Below are 6096 nucleotides of genomic sequence, written 5' to 3'. Positions count from 1 at the left end.
AGAGAAGCAGTAATAAAAAACAAGTTTTTAAAGTCTGACTGATAACATCACTAGGCAACATAATGATTTTTGGCATTGTGTATCTAGGGTACAAGCAGCGTGGAGGTCCAACAAATTATTCTATTAGAAAATTGATTGTATGCTAAAAGTGTTTAGGCAATTTAGACTGTCAACATCATATGAGAATCTTGATGTACTGTAATTACTCTGAGGGAACCAAAATACACAGCACTGACGTTTTCTCTAAAAATTACATTATTATTTGTTTTGGAATATTTTACGTCCTTTTTTTTTTAGTCTGACGTTGAATTTGATCGTTTTCATAAATCATTGAAGGGTAGCTAGATCCGGTTAAACCATTTGAACGATCTGCTCCATTTTGATGGGATAAACTAGCCACTTGCTAATGGCTGAAATACGATATTCAATCATTTGCGGAACACACGCAGAATTTTTCATTTAGTGCCATTTGCACCTGTCATTTCTTAGGACACATCCTCATTTCTTTTTTCCATTTTGTGACAGAAATTTAGATTTTGTGCTACTGAGACTACCTAGTAACCCTGAATAAGCCAATTAATTAAGCCGAGGAGGGCCTCTTTGTGCTATAAATTTAAGTTCAAACACATTTATTTACTGTACATTTGGTACTCAGTGTAAAATTACTTTCCTGCCTGTTTTTCTACCCTAGTTACATCATACCTCAAATTACTTCGCTGATGTGCACTGTAAACAGTTTATTCCAGTCTCTAAAAATGAGCAAGAAGCATGGCTTAACAAACGGTGCACTCCAGTCATTCTTGGTACAATACCAAGTTGTCATCAAAGCTTATTGTTAATACGATTTGTTAAACTCACTGTTTCATTGTTTATGCAGATACCTCCTCTTCCAAGCCACCTTTCGAAGTTGCTTCTCTTTTGGTGCTACTTACTGACGCCCCTGAAGAGATATTAACATCTGCAAATCAAATTACAGATGTGTAAATTTTTCAGAACGCTAAATGTTCATCCTTTCCATGGGACTTTCTCTACACAAAAATCATGTGGCAATTCATAGTTACCACAATCCAAACAATTAATAACTGCTCATACCTTTTGTGTCTCTTTTCGGTGCTGACAATTTTCTCATTGTATTGCCAGGAGTGATTAAATTACGAATGTTCTCAGGAAATTTCAGATATCTACCATACGTCTGTATCATCTTGGTTCACCTGTCATAGCTCATTTTAGCTCCTGAAAGCCAAGCAACGTTGGTCTTATTACTTAGTGACAAATTGCTATCCTTTTTACTTCAACATATTTCTGTTTTTTCAGCACTTTTGCTGACATCTTGAAGCCCTTGCTGAAAATTATATGTTCAGCAAGATGAGTTACTGAATTTTATGTTTTTTTTTAGTAACTTGAGTTACTGAATTCACATAGCTCAGTAACATGAGTCACTTAAATTTATTTTGCACGGTAATACTGCTTTTCATACATCCACAAGAAGGGGTTGAATGTCATCACGATATATTTCCACCCAGAAAAGCCACTGAAACAGTACAAAGTTTTATATCCAAAGTAACAAATGAATCATCTTACTTTAAAGGTTAACTGAATCATAACACTCTTACTTATACACTAACTTTTATGATTTTTTTTTTACCAAAATGAGCTATTGCAACATTAAATCGCTTGAATGCAAGATGTTTGATTTTAATCTAAGAAACTTTTGGCTTCAATCATTAAAAAAATCAAGGTTAATAGCACATCTTTTCACTTCAATACACTCCCATTCATAAAGGTTAATAAACTTCCATTACTTCGCAACATAATTTTTTATTGTTGATGAAGCCTGCCTTTTAAATATGCGATCATTTTTTGTCGTGTTTTCACAATAACTAACAACAACTGGTCACCACCTACACCTATGGGGGAGAGGGGGGAGGGGGGCTGCTGCCGACTCTACACCACTGCGTATTTAAACACCACTGACACGTGAGTCAAGCATCATAATTATTATTATTATTATTCTGTTTTATAAACATCAAATATTACACAACTTGTCAAAACTGACCATTCAACCTTATCCTTTCATTTCCCCTTGAGTATGGTCTCACAGAGTTAGGGTAACTTATAGACGCAAGTGGCAATTTTAATCTGAATTATTGTGTGATTTGGCTTCAAATTTGGACCTCATACTATTTGTATATTGCAAAGTAGTAAATCCAGATCTTGAGCCTCTTCTGATCTCTTACCCTTTGTATATTAAAATGCAAGTAGTTCCAGAGCTCCGGCTTCTTGATCTGGTTTCAGTGTAACAGTACACTGACTTCTGTAGGTCTCCAGACCACAAACCCTGCAGGTCAGTCTTGTCTGGCTCTCCTTTCCTGAAACAAGCTCCAGTTACCGTAACTCTAAGACGACCACACTCACTGCTTAACGAGCTGAAGCAGACCTTGAAGGTTGTGTCACGACCACTGATAATGAACTGCTCTAATTCACTACAGCACGTCGCAGCCACAGGTACAAAGATATAGGCTCTTGACTGCATTCTGAGACAAGTTGAAAAACCAAAGGGCAAGGGAGAATGGAAAGTAAAAAGGTTAGACTTGTGCATTTCTTATCCCTGTCAAATGAAAGATAAACAAATCACATTTCAAAAGGTCAACCAAGAGTGGGAAAGGAGGAAACTGGACTGGAGATGATGATGAGTACAGAATCAAACACCACTCACACGCACTTCTTGTTTCATTTATTTATATATATTTTTTTTCACTTCATCGAGAAGGTAGGAAGTATCTTAGTCACAAGCAACCATCGGCAATGAAAGTGGAAAATTTAAATGCAAGACTTGATGAGGGAAGAAAAAGGATAAATAATGCATGAAGACAGCAACTTGTTCTTCAAATGAAGTCACTCTCAAACACTGGAGATTAAAGGATACATTATACACAGACAATTCTCTTGTACACGTCACTTGTGACTAGAATCTCAATCACAGGTCCAATGCATGAATTGGTCTCTTCTGGTTTACAAAACTACGCGCAGGTAGCCACATGAAGAAGGGACTCAGTCCCTACAAAAAGAGTATAGAAAAGATCTTCATTCCATTAATGGCCTGTGATGATTCTAAGCAGTGATTTGAGCCTCTTAGATTCTAATCAACGACAGTCAAATTCCCTCTCTGCCCTGTGGAGACAGAAATGGAAATTCGACTCTCTTGTGATTTAAAAGCCAAAAATCGCTTTCGACACAGTAATGTGTGTTTTTGGGGGATCCACGACTGGGAAAAATGAGAACCTCCATTATCACAAATTTACAACAAAGTCCAATGACACCGTGCGAGACTAAGGCCAGACATTATGTATGTTGTCTTCTCTCTGCTAAAGAGCAACTGTAGATTAGAGTTTCACACACGAAAATCACCTTAATTTGACTAAACCTTTTCGCGTTCTGTTGTCGTGTCGTCTGAAGTGAACTGCCTTTGAATGGATGGTAATTTTATCTTGATTTGTGAGAAAGGAATCGATGATGAAACCGGGACATCAGCAGGAGATCATTGAGCTAATTTTTGGCTCCATGTACTGCCACATTTTCATGGTCAAGTTAATGTTTTGGTCAAACAGTAATTTAGAGGAGTAAAATTCAGATTAACAAGATCCCGCATTGATAAAACTAAAGTAATTAAGACACGTTCCAGTTGAATCAAATGACATTCTTTAATGTTCATGCCAGATAAGGATTCTTCCAAGTCGATCTCTCCCTTTGACATTCATCTCCTGCTGCAAATATTTGTAGTTTAACTAATTAAAAAATTGGTCTTCGGGATATGGGACTGAATCTCCTTTAACTTTCTGAGCAGCTAGCTTCAAAGGACACGACAAGAAGACGTTTCCTGTCGCACTTCGCACCTTAAACAGAGACTCCTCCAACCAACGTCTAAGTTCTTTCACGTGGCAACAGATGGCGCTTATTGAAGGCTGAGCGCAAATGGGTGGACAGAAAACGCAGTACGGCACAATATCTCAAGCATATTTATAGAATTAAAAGTACGATTCATCTATTCACGATACGTTTGGTAATAAATGATATTGTTTCTTTTATACAAAGAATGATCTGTTTCTGTTTTAATCAACTGGAAGCCCTTCATAGTTTAAGGGGGGCTTACTTCAAAATGGTTCTCCACAAACCTCTAAATACAGCCTATATACATCGAAATTTTTTGTTTCGGGGGTGGGTGATGAATTACTGACGAATCTCCTTGCATCTCTCTTTCTCTCTTATTCCTCTCTTGTTTCCTTCCTGTCCCTATCTTATCATTAACTTTTCTCTCCTGGCTCTGTCCCCTGTGAGTTAAAATACATAATATATTTAGTAAAGGCCCTTAATTGGTTTTTTGTCCGCTCCGACAAACTCCGTGGCACTCATATACACTCGCTGTGTTTTTACATACGTTGTGTGTACGTGTTTTGTGTGTGTGTGTGGACAACCTCTAGACCTATCTATTCTATATCAATGAAATTTCTATTTAAAGTACAGAAAGAGACCTTGAGGTATACAAATAGGAAATTATATCAGCCGTGTTTATCTCTTCAAGTGTAAGATCCGAACTGAAGGGAGGAAGAGATAGATTTCTAGATAATAACCTAAAAAATTAAAATAATGAGAGATAATGAGACTAGAATGAATAAAACAAAAGGAGACAAAAAAGTTGGGGACAACACACACATACGGTTGTATGACAGTGAAATGATGACAACAGGAAAGAATAGGCAACAGATCAAAGAAGAAGAAGAAGAAGAAGAAGAAGAAGAAGAAGAAGAAGAAGAAGAAGAAGAAGAAGAAGAAGAGGAGGAGGAGGAGGAGGAGGAGGAAGCGGACGTCTTAAGATTTGGAAAAAAGTGACTGACTAAAAGGTGATCTATTTGATCTTAGTATATAATAGACTGTACATTCTATTAAATCTTAAATACTTTGGATCATATTGAAAAACAGATCTTAAAACATATATATATATATATATATATATATATATATATATATATATATATATATATATAATATATATATGTATATATGTATATATATAAATATATATGTATATATATGTATATATATATATACTTGTGTGCACATATAAATATATACTTATGTGTATGCATTTATATAAACATACATACACTTGCTCACACGACATATATATATATATATATATATATATATATATATATATATATATATATATATGTATATATATACATATATATATATATGTATGTATGTACATACATATGTATATGGATAAATATACACATATATATACACGTATATATATATATATATATATATATATATATATATATATATATATATATATATATAGTTTATGATATAAATGTCATTTAGAAATCAAATGTGTACAGAAGCAGTTACAAATGCAATGTTATACTGCATCACCTAAATAGATTCCCTATGTTCAAAACGGGTAGTTTTAAAACTATGGCAAATGAAGACACTAACTACCACTTTAGTATTCAAACGACTATTTCTTTCTCTCTCTTTCTCTCTCTCTCTCTCTCTTTCTCTCTTTCTGCCACATCTGCAGTATTCACGACACACAGACAAAGCACAGTGGCTGTGAACATTGATGTTCCCTAATGTGAATCAATGGTCTGTTCATTCAAGGTCACCTTGGAATCGTCTCGCTCACCTGGTTTACGAGGGACAGACAGACATCTTGAGGCATAAATCCTATGGTTTATTTACAGCATTTATATTGATTATGAAACGGTTAACCCTGAAAGGAAAAAAAGGCCAGCGTGGCTTTAAGAGATTGCCGCAGCCGGCCGAGAAGAAAGTGATCCAAGTTTCTATGAGGAGTTTAGTTTTCTCTATCATTCGCAATAATTACACAGTACCTGGTGATTTAAATATTGTGCTAACCCTTGTTCATACTGTTATAAATATATCTTCAGTTACAGAGTACTTACAACAACTATTTGGTCAAATAAAATGTCTTTTCTCTTTTTCTCTCTCTCTCTCTCTCTCTTTCTCTCTGTCTCTCACTTCCAGCCCCTGGTGCATATACTCCTGAATTGGAACAAAATGGAGAGT

The 6096-nt window shown here is 35.4% G+C and overlaps 1 protein-coding gene across 1 annotated transcript in view; it reads right to left on the bottom strand.

Annotated features, from left to right (window-relative positions):
• Positions 1-5524: 5524 nt before the first annotated feature.
• The window catches only part of Rab3 (RAS oncogene family member Rab3), a 181942-nt gene continuing 181370 nt past the window's right edge, over positions 5525-6096 (bottom strand). The window contains exon 5 of the mRNA XM_067110337.1: positions 5525-6096. This exon is cut by the window's right edge and continues 748 nt beyond it. The gene's annotated coding sequence lies outside the window, so the exon portion shown is untranslated.

Source organism: Macrobrachium rosenbergii, chromosome 10, assembly GCF_040412425.1.
Source record: "Macrobrachium rosenbergii isolate ZJJX-2024 chromosome 10, ASM4041242v1, whole genome shotgun sequence".
Taxonomy (NCBI): domain Eukaryota; kingdom Metazoa; phylum Arthropoda; class Malacostraca; order Decapoda; family Palaemonidae; genus Macrobrachium; species Macrobrachium rosenbergii.
This window is presented reverse-complemented; position numbering and strand designations above follow the sequence as displayed.